Source organism: Lissotriton vulgaris, chromosome 1_1 (assembly GCF_964263255.1).
Source record: "Lissotriton vulgaris chromosome 1_1, aLisVul1.2, whole genome shotgun sequence".
Lineage (NCBI taxonomy): Eukaryota > Metazoa > Chordata > Amphibia > Caudata > Salamandridae > Lissotriton > Lissotriton vulgaris.
Window position 1 is genome coordinate 2,114,305,630 of NC_141685.1, and position 17,433 is coordinate 2,114,323,062.

Sequence of the window (17,433 nt, forward strand, 5' to 3'; positions counted from 1 at the left end):
CAAGGCTGTCTGTGTGAGAACATGTAAATCACTCACTGTCACTCCCAATCTTCACCTCAACTTCTTATTCCTGCTCTGGGGTTTCCCAGGTCGCCAGCACTTCTTTCCATAAGTCTGCTATCGGTCGTCTCTGGTTGCCCCTCTCTTCCTCCCAACTCAGGGCTCTGCCCTCCGCTCCTGCCCAGCGAATAACCTCTATGTTCCAACTGGCCACTTGTGGCCCAGAAGGGGATTTACACACCAGTGCACTTAGCTAGGCCTAAGGCCAGGTCTATACATTGATTCCCTACCTTTCGTGTGGGAGGATGCTGGAAGAGCCCTAACAAACAGACTTCTATAGTCAGTGCCAGCTCCCCTCCAGTGCCTTCTTTATCTTAACCAGGATTTACCCCAATGCACTTGCACGACGCCACAGCTCCGAGTCATGTGTATAAACCCAGCATCCACATAGGCACACCTTGGGCACTTTCTCATTTTGCCGCCATAAGTAACATTGAGTCTGTGAGGTGTCATATAAATTATATGGATGTAGTTGAACTGCGTATTCTTAAGCCTGGTGTTCCACGATGTTTTATTGCGGGACGTTATTACCTTCCCCAGTCTCCATCAGTAAGTTCCCTGTCTATCGCCCATTCCCATTTACCCCGGAGAGCCCCCATAGGACTAATAAACGTGGCACCCAAAGCTTCATGGTGCCACTTCACTTGGTGTCCTGCAGTGCCGAAAGTGATTAGCGCATGCAGCACAGGTTGGGTCGCTGGTTTATCCCTACTTTCACCTCCGTGAACACTATCACCGGATCCCCAGGGGGAGCCCGGCCAACGGCAGCGTAGGGGAGTACCATGGGGTCCCACCCAACTTACGTACACAGCGTTGCCAAGTGTGTAGGGCTGTATGCTGCAACACCAACTTGTTTGGGACAGTGACTGCCTGTCTCAATATTTTGTAATGTATGTAGGTGGAAATTTTACTCGATTTATCAAAAGAAATCTTAGTCAGACGTTTATGTGTGCTATGTTGTATTAATGCCTGCTAAGCATTGGGTAAATCTGTGAAAGTGGCCTAACCCAAAGGACTGGCAGCTAGGACTACAACATGCATCAACTTCAGAGAGATTTACAAAATCATTTGAACAATATTTTATCGATTTTCATCAACATATTTAATATGTTAATTTTTTCACATATTACATTTTTTTTGTAATTAATCACATTGAATCCAAAATACATTTCCATAAACATAAATTCTACCAGCAATTACAATTCTTGAGAACAATCTTCATCGTTTTGCTTTCTAGAACGCAAGGTCGATGAACCCTGCTCTCGCTATTCGAAGGATATAAACGTTATTTCAGCAGGTGAGATGCGTTATCTTTTCCGCCTCTGTGTCATTTTTAAATTGGTTTTCTTTACATTCTGGTTGCTATAATCAGGATATACTCTTGTTTTCTTCAGATGTATTATTATTTATCGCGAACATCACGGAAATACCAGGTGAGAGCTCACATCTGATAGTAGTTGATACTCTAGTAGTATTGTCAGTACGAACTTTTTGAAAAACCCATTATTTTACATCCACAGGCAATCCCTCTATCTTTTTTCACAATTCAGGTAAGCGAATTGTGAACATGTATCAATATAGTTGTCTTCTTTGAGATAGATAGTCGTTTTTTCTTGATAAACATCACAGACTCTCTTTGAATATATAGGCACTTTGCTATAGTTATTCAGGTAACACATAAATGCACATCCGGTTGGCAACATAATTCACATGTTGTGTCAAGATTGAAGTTTGAACATATGAAAGATAGAAAGTTTAACTTATGCAATGATTTCTATTGATGTTTTTGAATTTAACTGTGTATAGGTTCTTAATGGCATCACATAAAATTGTTTCCTTGTTCTTCTACACAGGTACCCCTGATGAAGGGACCTTTGTGAGTCCCGAAATGCATTGGGTTCTCAAGAATTGTAATTGCTGGTAGAATTTATGTTTATGGAAATGTATTTTGGATTCAATGTGATTAATTACAAAAAAAATGTAATATGTGAAGAAGTTAACATTAAATATGTTGATGAAAATCGATAAAATATTGTTCAAATGATTTTGTAAATCTCTCTGAAGTTGATGCATGTCTCAATATTTTGGCCAACAATGCATCCAGCTTACTAAATGGTTACATCAACGAGTTTCCCGCCCCATTCACTCCCTCCACCTACTGCGCCAACCACTGTAGCTGGGCAACCAACATATACAATTCAAAATCTGACACACCCAGGTCTCCTTCCGCCATTGGTCACTGCAACGTACGCAGGGAGACCCTACGTCTGTCATTCTCCCATTTCAAATCCCTCATCAAGGCATTCAAGGGCCTGAACCACCCCTGGGGCATCAGCGTCGGTAAATTAACCAAAAAGTACAACAGTCTCGGCAGCATGACCATCTTAAGTAAGAAGATTCGTGCCATGATCGGCAATTGCAGTGAGCGCCAGAAATGTACACAGAGACCGTAGCTCCCTATCCAGATTCCCTTCCCGTAGGTCCTCCTGAGAATGAAAAATGTGTATTCCAAAAAATGTAATTGAGTGGGGACCCTAGTTAATGTCGGCCGGCAGTATCCCCGGCCGGGCTTCTGGTCCCAACAGAGGGAACAAGTAGGTCTCTTTCTTATTAACCCGTAAGCCCGACAGTGCCTCAAACCGCTCCAGTAGAGCAAGCGCAGTTGAGGTGCCAGGTATACCAACAGATCATCAGCATACAATGAAATCAAATGCATCCTGCCGTCTAATCTAAGCCTTATCCCTGCTCCAACCTGCCGGATCAGCCCTGCAAGTGGTTCTATTGCCAGGGCAAATAATAGGGGCAAGAGTGGGCACCCATGCCTAGTACCCCGCTGTATCAGGTATTGGGAGGACAGGGTTTTCACGGTTCTGACCTGCGCAGGCAGCGACTGCATACAACAGTCGAACCCACTTCACCGAGCCCTCCCCAAGGCCAAACCGTAGCATAGTTTGAAAAAGGTACTCCCATCCTACTGTGTCAAAGGCCTTCACTAAGTTGACTGACAGGGCAGCCGCCGAGGGCTCTCCTCTCCTCGTGGAACAGAACATAGTACAACCTGCGCAGATTATAGGAAGTGTTACGGGAGGGGATAAAACTATTTTGGTCTGCATGGATGATGGCGTGCATATGCAGGAGCAATCGAAGCGCCAATATTTTATTGAGGATTTTAAAATCAAGGTTTAGCATAGAGAGTGGTCTGTACTCTGTTACTCGGGCGTTTACCTCTGAAGTCTTAGGAAGGGGTATCACCAACGCGCTCTGGGCCAACTCAGAGGCACCCAAGGTGAAGGAACTCTGCACACAGAGCCAATAAGTCCTTATAAGTAACATAAAACTCTGCCAGGAGGCCATCAGGCCCTGGTGCCTTCCCCTTTGCCAAGTCTGCAATAGCAGCCCTGACCTCATGCAGGGTCACTGGTCCTCCCAAGTCATCCTGCACCTGTTCGTCCAGCACCTTTAATGGCAGTCCTTCCAGGATATCCCCGATATCAGAATGAGGGACTGGCCAGGGGCCAGTGTATAACTTCTCGTAAAAGGTACGGAACAGGGCATTGATGGCGTCAGGGTCATGAACCAACTCCCCGAAGTCCGTCTGGACCTGCATAATCTGTGCCCCTCTACCAGTTGCAATTATCCTGTGACACTGAAAAAGCTTTTGATCATATAAATTGGCAGTTTATGTTCAAACCTTCTCATTGGGTTAGTTTCGGCCCTAAATTCACTTTGTTCATCAAGCTATTATATTCAGAATTTTGTGCATGTGTCTTTGCTAATTGTTTTTTATCCCCTTATTTTACCTTGCATAGGGCTACAAGGCAAGGCTGTCCCCTCTCTTTTCTTTTATTTCTTTTGTCTCAAACTTCTTCTTGAACGTATTCATTGTAATTCTTTAATAACTGGCTTCCAACACAACTCTCATGAAATTAGATGATCTGCTTATGCAGAAGATATTTTAATCCATCTGTTGAAACCCTTAACCTTCCTACCACCCTTTCTACAAGAAAATGACTTATATTCCAAAATATCTCGCTATAAATTGAATATCTCTAAAACTGATATTTTACACTTAAATTCCTTATGCTATCAATACATGTTTTCTGATACTAATTTTAAATGGGGTCTATCTAAAATTCCCTTTTCTCAAACTCTCACCCACAATAGTACTACTTAAAAAAAACAAGATTCAAAACTTCTTTCTTTCCTGGTCCCCTCTCTATTTGCCCTGGTGGGGTAGACTAGATACCATAAAAATGATGATTGCTATGCTCATTTTAGTCTTACTTTCTATGCTACCCTTTAAAATTCCTAATTACTACTTTCATCAAATCATCTCCCTCTGCACAACATTTTTCTGGAACAACAAACCTACTCCCATTGATTTATCTAAATGAATCTAACCAAAAAACGAAGAGGGTGTAGGATTCCCTAATTTTTAATTATATCACACTTCTTTTTTAATTAGACAAGAGTACGTATTGAATGGACAATATCATGATAAATCGATACCTAGCTGGATCAATTTTGAACACTCCTTATTAGACAAATTCTCTTTTTATGACATTTGCTTTATGTCCAACTGCATTTTTATTTCCAGGCATCCTATTTTAAAATACTCCCAACACTTTTTACACTCACTATATACATAAGGCTCTAATTTTTATCAAGCTTTTCTTGCCTCCCCTATTTGGTACAATAAATGTATTACGTTTTGCCATAAATCTTTCTATTTCAAACACTGGAAGAGAAGAATATTAGATATGTCCACCAATTTGTATCTCATAATTCTATTATACCCTCCAAAACACTACAAGAATGTTATGATCTACCCTCTCATTGCTTATCCCAATATTCTCAACTATCACAGGAACTTCAATAATTTTTATCAGCCAAACATTTTCTTTCCAACATTACTCTATTTACTCCCTTGACTCCTTTGTATAATATCAATCCTGGCACAAAGTTTGTACTACCTCTAGAGCTGCCAACATCCCTCAATCGTCACTCTTCCTATATAATAGAGCAGTTCGAACACCCATATTTATACACAAAATCAACCCCTCTTCTTCTCCTCTTTGCTGGTTATATCTTTCCTCTGATGGCATATTAGTTCATTTGTTATACCATTGCCCTTATGTTTTTAAGTTCAGGAAATCCATGTGATCTAAATGCTCTAAGATATTTATTTTTAGTATTCCTATCAATTCAAAATGTTTTTCTTGGATGCATGTCCACCGATTTCCAATGCACCTCGTTGAAGTTAAAATTATTTGACCTTTTTATTGCTCTTGCATTTAAAGTTAATCTTACTTGTTGGAAAGACAACTCTAAAATATGTACGTTAACATGGTGGAATTTTATTTATAATGAGCATAGAATTTCTACTGTTTCATCTTCATCAATTTCTCAAAAAATGAAATCTGATTTACTTTGGTTATCTTTCTATCTACACACTCAACCATATACTAAAATCATCGAGTATCTCTTTTCACTTACCTCTTCTACCCCCTTCCTTCTTTTCTTTTTCTGCTTTCTTTCTTCTCTCTCACTTTTTTGTGCGTTAAAATTATATAAATAACTAATAATGAATAAGTACCCTAATCTTTGAGTTTCTCACTTTAATCTTGTACATAAGGTTGTATTTTACCTGTTATATTTCTCAATATGTTATCTCTCTTCCTTATGTAACTTGTACCCTTGGTACTTTCTTTATTCAATAAAAATTATAAAAAAATAAAAAGCTAATAGGTCTCACCTTTGGGACCTACTGGCTTAGCTACTGGTTTTTAGTGATGCTGTGCACCATGCATTGATGCTAGCAGGGTGGGGGGTCAGGGGACAGGTGGAGGTAAGGTGTGTGTAGGTGGGTGTAGGTGGGGTGAAGGATGTACATCATGTGGACTGTAAATCATGAAGTTATTTTGTGGGTTTCATTCCTTCCGGCCTTTAAAGTATGCCCCTAGTCTCTAGAAGAAATATTGTGCTATACTGCAGCTGAATCACTGTTTCCTATACCACACCCTGGGGGAAGCCTGCTCTGCTTGCTATCGCTACCTTTAGTGAGTCAAATGTGCAAAGGAAGTAACTAGGTTAATTGAATTTGAATGAAATAGGCTCTTAGGCCTCACAATCACCTCATTCCTTTGGTCTCTCATCTGTCAATCAATCAATGATGTCTGCCGGTAGCTCGTTGCAGGTCTTGGCTGCAATGTGAGATAAGGATCTTCCGCCTGCTCTGGCTCTGTGGATGCGCAGGGTTTCAGCCAGTGCGAGGTTGGAAGATCGGATGTTTCTTTTGGGTATGTGGAAGTTGATTCTGTCGTTGAAGTATTTGGGTCCATTGTTGGTAGGGTACGTTATTCCGGCACCCAGGGCAGCGTACAGGACACAAATAGGCCTACGTTTGGATTTGCTTAGTATTGTGAGGAATCAGAGGATACTATACTATAGCTATATTACTGCGACCAGGAGACGAGGGTGGGACGAAAGGGGAGTGTTGGGGAGGGGAGGGAGGGAGATAGAAGCTGTTTCTTCCTTGATTTGTTTTCAGATGACTAATTATTCAGTTTTTGGGGAGGGAGTAAATAAAATAAAATGGGACTGATGAAAGTAACCTGCGTTAATATGTGCAAATGTCACCTTGATGCAATCAGTCTTGAATAAAGAGGTTAAAAAAAAAGTATTTGGGTCCGTTGTTGTGTAGACATTTGTAGGCATGAGTGAGGATTTTGAAAGTGACTTTTTTCTCCACAGGGAGCTAGTTTAGACTTCGTAGGTGTTGGCTGATGTGTACATGTCGGGGGATGCAGAGGACGAGTCTGGCTGCAGTGTCCTGTATTGTCTGGAGTTTGCGGAGAAGGGAGTCCATTCTGCTGGTGATGAGTGCATGGGTGACTGTCTTACTTGACTCAGGGGGTCTTGCGGAGGATGCAGAGGGTGTTGAAGCAGTTGGAGGTGACGACGTTGACCTGTCGGTTCATGGTGAGTGATGAGTCGAGTACGATGCCGAGGTTCTTGGCGTGGTCTGAGGGGGTAGGTGGGCTTCCGAGGGTGGTCGGCCAAGAGGTGCTGTCCCATGCAGAAGGTGTGGTACCGAGGACGAGGACTTCTGTTTTCTCAGCGTTGAGCTTCAGGCAGCTGTTGGTCATCCAGACTGCAATGTCTTGCATTCCTTTTTGGAAGTTGAGTTTGGCAGTGGTGGTGTCTTTGGGGAGGGAGAGGATGAGCTGGGTGTCGTCAGCATAGGATATGATGTTGAGGCTGTGTTGTCGGACGATGGCTGCGAGGGGGCCATGTCGATGTTGAAGAGGGTCGGGCTCAGGGATGAATCCTGTGGGACTCCGCAGGTGATTTTCATGGGGACGGAGAGGAAGGGTGGGAGTCTGATCCTTTGGCTTCTTCTGGTGAGGAATTACCGGATCTAGTCTAGGGCTGTTCCTTGTATGTCTGCGTTGCGTAGACTGGTGACTAGTGTGCGGTGGGAGACGGTGTCGAAGGTCGCTGATAGGTCAAGTAGGAAGAGGGCTGCGGAGTGGCCTTGGTCCAGGAGGGTGTGGATGTCGTCTGTGGTGGCAAGTAGAGCGGTCTCTGTGCTAGGATTGCTTCGGAATCCTGATTCGGCGGGTCGAGGACGGCGTTCTCTTCAATGAATCGTGTCAGTTTCCTGTTGACTGTTTTCTCTGCAACTTTGGCTGGGAAGGCGGAGGAGCGAGATGGGCTGATACTTCTTGAGGTCGCTGGGGTCAGCTGTGGGCTTCTTGAGCAGGGGTCTGACTTCTGCATGCTTCCAGTCTTCTGGGAAGGTGCCTGTTTTGAAGGTGGTGTTGATGGTGCATTGTAGTTCGGTTGCGATGGCGGCTGCGGCTCTGTTGTAGATGTGAGGGGAGCAGGGGTCGGTGGGGGCCCCTGAGTGGATGCTTTCCATGGTTGAGGCGTTGTCTTCGGCTGTGATCGGTGTCCAGTTGGAGATGGTGGGCTGGCTGGTGTTTATGGGGGGCGGGGCGCCATCTGTGACACCTGGTGGATGGTCGATGAAGTTGTCATACAGGTTTTTGATCCTGATGTGGAAATAGGTTCCAAGCTTATTGCAGAGGTCTTGGGATGGGGTGATGTCTGTGGCTTCGCTGCATGGGTTGGTGAATTCTTGAATGACACTGAAAAGTTCCTTGAGTTGGCCAGGATTTTGTTGTGGATGAAGTTCCTCTTGGTGGCTCTGATCTGGTTGTGGTAGTCCATCATGGCGTCCTTGTAGGTGGTGTGGTTTTTGGTTGTCTTGGTGTTTCTCCAGTTCTTCTCCAAGCATCTGCAGGTGCGTCTGGCTTCTTGGAGAGCGGTGGTGAACCAGGTGGCTTTCCTGGGGCGTTGTCTGTCGGGGATGCGTAGCGTGGCGAGCTTGTCTGTGCATTTGGGGATCCAGGTGTGGAGTACTCTGGCTGTGTTGTTTGCGTCGGGTGCCCAAGTGTGGTTGTCTCAGATGAGGGTGGAGTTAAGTTGCTCATTGGAAATCTGGCTCCAGTTCCTTCATGGTGGGTGAGGAGCTGGTTTGGGTGCCTTGGGTTTGTGATGGGCGAAGTGTACGCAGCAGTGGCTGAATTGGATGCTGTTTCCTGCTGCGATGTTGGGGTCGAGGGTGTGTCCTGCTCTGTGGGTCTGTGTGTTGATGAGTTGTTTAAGTCCGATGCTGGTGAGGCTGTCACGAAAGATAGTGAAGTTGGGGTCGCTGAGGTTGTCAAGGTGGAAGTTCAGGTTTCTAATAAGTATGTAGTTTGTTGAGGTGATGGCGTGGGGCGCGATGAAGTTGGTGATGGTGGTGGAGAAGGGTGTTTCGGGCCGGGGGTCTGTAGACGAGGGTTACTCAGAGTGTGGCTTTGGGGGTGGTTTGGATCTGGAAGTATAGGTGTTTGGCAGAGGGAAAGGCTTCGCTTGAGGGGTTGAGGCAGAAGATGCTCTTGTGAGCAATGGCAAGGCACCCTCCTGGGTGATTGGGGTGGTCTTTCCTCTGGATCTTGTATCCGTCTGGTATGGAGGTGCTGATGTCGGGCGGAGAATGCGTTGGTCCAGGTCTCAGTGAAGAAAGCAATGTCGGGCAAGAGAGAGGCAAGTAGGTTCCAGATTTTCATGGCATGTTTTTGTACGGAGCGTACGTTGAGGAGGATGTATTTTAGGGTGTCGCCGGTGCTGGCATCAGCAGTATTGGAGGCCGGGGTGGCGGTGAGGGTCTGGCGGCAGTGGAGCAAGGAGAACTGGCCATGGGTCGTGTTCGGTGAGGCCTTTTGGCATTTTCTAAGTCTTCCAGGGTTGAGTGAGAGGAGAGTGGTGGTGTCGTAGCGATGGGTAGTGGGAGGTCCAGGTGCTGGCTGCGGACGCGTGCAGACGGGTGCTGACAAGGTTACATTTGGCGTACCTTCGGTGTGCCGGCAGTGCACCCACTGCGCGTGTCCGCTGCGTGACCGCACAGCAGCCGCCATTAAGTAGGGGAGGTGGGACGGAGGAGAGGCTGGGAGGCAGGAGCGGGGGCATTTCAGGGGGGAATTCCAGGGGGGAGGGGCCGCAGGGGCAGCAGCGGCAAAAGGAACAGGCAGGCACAAGAAAATAAAAACAGTGGTGGAATTAGAGCAAGACACAGATGGGCACAATAGCAATTGCACAACAGGGAATAATTAAGAAAAAAAAAAGACTGAGAAAGGTTAGGGTGGTTGCAGGCAGTCTGGTCCAAGCTGACGGGGGCAGCAGGTGCAGGTGCGGGCAGCAGCCTCGAACCTCCCAAGGAGGAGGTCTGGGTCTGGAGGCAAGATACGGCACAGCGGAGCTGCGGGGAGAAAGTGGACCTAGACTGAGGGTCGTAGGTCTTACTCGGATCTGTGAACATTAGGAAATTAGGAACGCTTAGAAGCAGGCTCTGCTAAGGTAGCAAGTGCTATAAAAACTCTTTGAAAAAGACCTCTTCGTTTTGACAAAACTTGCATTATAAATGTTCAGCAGCGGCTCCTCCGCTAAGGCAGAGGAGTTTCGTCCCACTTCTTTCAAGCAGTGCAATGGAAAAAATAAAATTATAATAACGGAAGTTATTAACATTCTATTTTTTGCATTCCCGTTGTCACCAGATTTGGGCGGACAGAATGGGTTCCTTGACCCAGAGGGAGGAGGAGTGGCTATAGTTGCACCTAAAGTGCACATGTCTGCTTGGCCGGCCGTCTCCGTCAGAAAGCAGCACACATAGAAAAGAAAAAAGGAGAAACAAAAAAGATATTTCTCCTTGTTTTGCCATTCTAACGCCTGCTGTTGCATGACATTAGTTTATTATGCTGCCGCCTTGTAAATCTGGGGCAGCGTCAAAAGCAATAGGTGTTGCAGTGCAACTCTCACAGCGACACCCATTGCACGCACCTTTCATGCTAAGTGATGCGTGTAAAGGGGACATATTTACAAGGCAGCATTAAGTCACAAAAAGTGGTAATTGAATGATATTATATATGTGTGTGTTTGTGTATGCATATATATATATGTATACTTGACAATAAGTAGAAAAACAAAGGGTCTAAATATATAAAAAATAGCATAATACAAAAAATAATGGAAAATAAATTTCGAGAGATAAAGAAACTGAAATGTATAATTTCATGTGTTGTGTTACATCTGACTGGAGTGTTTTCTCTATGTTCATAGGAAATAAGTCAGGTGATCTGGCTTGTCTTTCTTTAAAAAAATGGCTTTACGAATTAACTACTTGTGTGATCAAGGCAGGGGATCCTGCCGAAACGCGTCATGGCTCATTGCATTTGAAAAATAAACAAATCCTTACCAGAGTGTTGGTGACTGCGTGGTCGTCATTTTAGTACAGGAGAAAGGCACCGGATTTGTGTGGTTGATGTGACGCCACTTGCTAAGTGCATGCATGACGATGCGCCCTTGTTCAGGAGCCCCGTGGATTACTGGCGAAACAAAGTGGAGCAGTGCTATGCACAATGTCGTGCCCCCCTCAGAGAGACACTGGAGCTGTGAAAGCCGTGGAAGTGCAAGCGGAAGGCTGCCGCGAACAGAGCGCCAGAGGGCGCCGGGGAGCAGGTAAGCGACCGCTTGCGATACGCGTCTATCAGCAGTTAGTGATCGGGGAGAGGGGAAAGGCGTTCATGGATGCAGTGTTCATCCTAAGGAGCGAGTCCCAACTGGTGGTGGAGCAAATTTATAAATACTGCTAAGAGCCTGAAGTTCAACATCTTATTTGTTGTTGTTCTTGTGGAGAACTAACATGGAAGGCACGGAGGAGCAGACCCCTTTTCAGTCAAGCACAGAAAATGGATGAATGGGAAAGAAAACGGCAAGAGGCGGCGGGAGTCGTCTTTGATGAGACGAGACCGGGAACTAGCAGTTCCAATAAAGAATCAACAACGGGAGATGGCACACAGAGCCACGATGCGCAAACAACTATGCGGAAATTAGAATCTCAAGCGCACTGAAATCGCCAAGTGGTGGTAGATTCCCCCCTGGAAAAATACATGGAGGTAGAGAGAGTGCCCCATGGTTTGAGGATCCTGATTGCCCCAACTTTTGATAATCTAGACCCTGACATGTTACAAGAACGGGCAAACAATAATGCAGAATCCTCTAAAAACATGATAAAGATACTAGTAAAATATGCCAAAAAAAAGACAGATTAAAGATCCTAGAGGAAATTAAAAGTTTAGAGCAAGTTTTGGCTGGAGTGAGCAATTCAGAGAATGAAACTTGCCAAACATGAGAAATCAATTAAAGAATGCAAAGCAATAAAATTCACAAGAGACCGCTTAGACTATCAGAGAGGACGGATATATACTTTCGCTAAGCGCTTTGATACCATGCGTCGTCAAGACATGCCAAAGAACCCTGTGCTATCTACAATCGATAAAGAAAACAGAGCTCGGAATGGAGCTCTGAAGTGGACACAGAACCAGAGGATGGTGCAAGCTTCATGACTACTGTAGAGAAGCCAAGAACATTAGTGGAGGAATTTAGTTTTTTAGAATGGGAGCGGACCTTCAAAACAAGACAAAAACCCCAAGGAAGGGGAAGAGGTCGGGGTACAGAAGAAATGCCAAAGAAGGGGGCGAAGGAATGGAGCTACTCTCAGGAACCACCACACAGAATCGTAGGCGGAACAAATGAGAACACCAGCATCCACATCGATAATAAATCTCTCTACTCTATCCCTGACTGAGGATGAGACCAAATGTTTGGCCCGTGGCCTATCATTCTGCAAACAAACAAATTTCAATTATGCGCAGACGTGCATTGATTTTTACAAACTCATGCGGAGGTTTTAATTAAAGAAACATTTAGTAAATCAACCTTTCAGGTCTAACCAAGAGAGTATGGATAAAGAAGATCAATCTCCAGGCTGGCTAGCAATAGAGGACTTGAACTTACTTGAAAACTGTAATGATCAGGGGATAGAAGCAGAGATTTTGTGTACAGCAATAGAGGAACAACAAGGTATTGATATACATGGAGCAAATAAAACTAGCTTCCGGAAAAAATCAGGTTTCATACCAATTCTTCCCAAAGATTCCATAGACGCATATGCAGAACGAGTGATCAAAGATCTGAAAGAAATAGCCAAAGATTCTAGTAAGGAATTTTGTGGGAATATTAAAAAAGATGAAAGGAACTTTCAAAAGGTCATGGAAAAAATAAAGGTAAGAACGGATATTGTAGTGAGACAATCCGATAAAAGCGGGAACGTGGTCCTGTGGCCATTAGAAAAATATAATGAAGAAACCAAGCATCAATTGAAGGATACGACCAGCTACCAAAGAGTACCACAGATCAATATTCTGGAGATCAAAAATAAATATCACAAGGAACTATCAAGGTGGAGGGGCATGGGTCTGTTATCTGATGCAGAGTATCAGTAACTGAAAGTGGAAAAAACAATAATACCCATACTGTACTTAATACCAAAAATCCATAAGAACAAATCATCCCCTCCTGGCAGGCCAATCATCTCTGCTATTGATAGTCTTTTTGAGACATCTTCACGCTGCTTGGACCATTTCCTACAAGATTTTGTAAAACAACTGCCATCACATATCCAGGACACGGGAGACTTTTTGAAAAAATTGCAGAATGTCCAATGGGAGAGCCAAAATCTATTGATAACCCTTGACGTTGCCTCATTATATAAGAGCATTGCCCATAAAGATGGACTCAGAGCTCTTAGACACTATTTAGGTGGAAGAACAATCCAAATGTATCAACATTCTGAGATGGCAGAGCTGTGTTTGAACAATAATCTGTTTCTGTATGGAAGTGAGACTTATAAACAACTAATGGGAATGGCGATGGGCACCTGCTTCGCCCCGAGCTATGCAAATCTTTGCATGGGCTGATGGGAGGAGCAGGTGCTCAAAGTTCAATTTGATGAGGAATGGGAATAAAACATCAAGGTATGGGTTAGATTCATAGACAATCTTTTTATTATTTGGAATGGATCGTCGGAGACTGCCTCCCTGTTTATTGAATCTTTAAACACCAATGATCTCAACCTAAAGTTCACTAGTTCCATCAGTGAGAAAAAAAAAATGTTCTTGACTTAGAGGTCTTCATTAAAAAAGATAAAATACACACACGTACCTTCGGGAAACCTACAGCTGGCAATTCTATTCTGCATTGCACGAGCTTTCATCTGCAAAGATTAATATATACCATTCCATACGCTGAACAATTGCGCATGAAAAGAGATTGCAGTGACACAAATTCTCTAGAAATAGCGCAGCCAAATCTAGAGGAGAGATTCTGTGAGATGGGTTACAGCCAAACAGTATTAGTTCAATCAACGAAAAAGGTTGAGAAACTAGACAAGAGTGCTATCTTAGTGAGAACAAAAAAAGAGAAAGGAAAAACAACACAGGATGTCAGGATGATTACTGGGTACAATGCCTATCATGCTAGTGTGAGAGACTGCATGAATAGGCATTGGCACCTGGTTAACGGGGATCCTACGATCGGAGTTTTGGTGTCCAGAAGGCCAATGATATCCTTCAGGAGAGACACATCTATGAGAGAGGAGTTGGTGAAGAGTAGGCCTGAGGTAATCGAAACAAAAAACTGTCTCACTGAGAATCCAGGTTTCACAAAATGCCCCAAATGTAAAGTGTGCAGACATGGTGTAAACACCAAAGAAGTATGCCTACCTTTCATGCATAAACCAAGGTTTCTAAATTGCAGAAGTGACCATGTTGTATATGTGCTGCAGTGCACATGTCCACTTCGATATATTGGCAGCACTATACACATGGCTCATGTTAGGATCCTCCAGCACTTGAGAGCAATCAGCAAAAAAGATCAGGCATATCCAGTTTCTCGCCATATAAATGAAAAGCATGGTTGCAGGAGTGAGGATCTAACCTATTATGCAATAGATTCGGTTCCCAAAAAAGAAGAGGAGGAATCCGAGAAAGACAATTGAGACAATTGGAATCTAGGTACATATTAATGTTCGACTAAATATCCTAATGGCCTCAATTTAGATGAAGAATTACGTGTACATTTGGGATAAGGGATTGAGACAAGAAAAAAGGACAAAAGAAAGAAAAGGAAAATTAAACCAACTGACAAAGAATAAGAATATTATAAGAGGTACTATGAAAATGGGTGTGGTCTAGTATAGTCTTAGTGTTAAACAAAAATATTTTACACATATTTGAAACTTTTTATGTGTACCATCGACTAAATCAAATTTTGTGCAGATGTGGGTTATCAATTTACAATTGATCAATTCATGAATGTTCCTTCTGAGGTTGACTGGTACAACATTTTTTAAGTGCCATTTAATTGAGGAAGAAAATGTGGAGTGTTTCTATGTATATTCATGTGCTTTTAGGCAATGTCTGTATGGCGCAATCATAAGATGCTATTTTTCAAATTTGCACAAATCAATGTACTGTATTTTTAACCATGCATTTGGTTAGACAGCAGGAGAGTGAAGGGTGTCTGGCACTTCAGCTGGTGGTGCACTATTTTACAATTTATCCAGGGGTATCAGATTGTTATTTGAACAAATACGGGAAAGCATTTGCTTCTATCAATCTCGATTAGTTTCAACATGCACTGACAGACTAGGAAACCCCTCTTGTTTGCTAACAGAGCAAATAAATCGAAATTACCAGCTAATAGTAACCGGCACCCGGCTGTAGTTGAACCAATTGCTGCTGATGCGAGATTTGAACAATAAACAAACACTGCTATATAAATAATCTCAGTCACTGTGGCTATAGATTTGAGAATTTGCAAATTTATAGCTGCTGTTAAATAGCGTTATTTGCACACTCTTAAGAAAGCACTTACACTTAGTTGGTAATTTGTGAATTTGCAAACTTGTATTTGCTGCTACATGGTAATGCATGGAAGCACTTGCACCTTAATGTAAGCTAGAAACTCCAACGCTCGAAATGACATGGATTATATATGCATATCCATTTAAAGGCAATTTAAATTCACTCAGCCAACCTAAATTCACACATGTATTATCATAGTGTCAAGATCACAGTATATGGATGAGATTACATGGGTAATTAACATGCACCGCTCTGCACAGATTGACATGAGGCACTCATGGGCTCGTGGCTGTGTCTGAGGATGGGACAATTAAGTTTTTTTGACAAAAAGACAAGGAAAATTAACTAAAAAGAAAAAAAGAAAAAAGTTTATACTTGACAATAAGTAGAAAATCAAAGCGTCTAAATATATAAAACAAATAGCATAATACAAAATACAAAAAATAATGGAAAATAATGTTGAGTGATAAAGAAACTCAAATGTATAATTTCATGTGTTGCTTTATATCTGACCGGTGTGTTATCTCTATGTTCATGGGAAATAAGTCAGGTCATCTGGCATGTCTTTCTTTAAAAAAACATGGTTTTACGAATTAACTACTTGTGCGATCAATGCAGAGGATCCTGCCGAAAAGAATCATGGCTCATTGCATTTGAACAATAAACAAATCCTTACCAGACTGCGGCGTCATCATTTAGGTGCAGGAGAAAGACACCGGATTCATGTAGCAGGAGGAGGCAGGGGAAGAGCAAAACCCTGGGCCACCCGCAACAAGAAGAAGTAATTAAGAACGGTGCCAGTAACTTGACCAATTTGACTGTGGTCAATCTTACTGTAAGAATCTTGACGGACTCTGAAATCGAACTATTAAGCCTAGGCCTGACATTTTGCCCTGATAGAAACCTCGAATATACCCAGACACGTATTGATCTGCTCCCTTTTACAAGGAAATTAAAACTTCACAAATATTTGAAGCTACTTCCACATATGAAAGATCAAACCAAGAAAGGTGTGAGAATAACTGCTACGGATGCATTGAGTAGCAAGGACATACCGGCAGTAGAGGCTCTCGAGGAGTTACGAACAGAACAAGTAACCAACACTGACAATTTGGACATTATGAGGTACAGCAAGGCCAACCATCCAATTATGAATAACATAACAGACCTCCATAAAATGGCATTGCAGAATCTTATGAGCGATAAGACTATCGTAGTGAAACCCTCGGACAAAGGAGGAAATGTAGTCCTCATGAGCAAGGAATACTACAGAAAAGAAGCACTAAGGCAGTTATCAGACGACAAATTTTATATGAAGTGCACGAATGAAGTATATCAACAAAGTATCATGGATTATGACACTCTGATCCGCAAATGGTATGACCGCCTGATGCTAGGCAGAGATGAACACCTCTTTCTGCGCAATAGTCATCCGATGCTCCCCACCTTTTATAATCTTCCCAAGCTTCACAAGAACAATACATGCCCCCCAGGATGCCCTATTGTTTCCTCCATCAACAGCCTTACAGAGAATATGTCCCACTTTGTAGATAACATTCTGTTTCCGTTGGTGATAACTTTAGGGTCTTATGTACAAGACACCAAGGACTTCTTGAACAAGATCCAGGATATGAGATGGGACTTTAATTATCTGTTGATGGTGCTGGACATTACCAGCCTATATACGTGTGTAGAACATAGTCACGGCCTGGAGGCGGTTCGGCATTTCTTGGAGCAACGACCTATGCGGTTTGCACAACACAGCATTATGATCCTGGAATTTGTGAAGTTTTGTCTCAACAATAATATATTCTTGTTTGAGGATCAACTGTACAAGCAAAGGTCTGGGACGGCGATGGGCACCTGCTTCGCTCCCAGCTATGCGAACTTGTTCGTTGGCTGGTGGGAGGAGCAGGTGCCTAGGAGCTGTGTGGTGGGACATGATAGGGGTGAAGCAGTATGCTAGCATTGTTACATCGACGATTTATTCATTGTATGGCACGGGCAGCAAACACAGCGGAAGAGTATATCAGGGTACTGAATAACAACAAGTACAATCTGC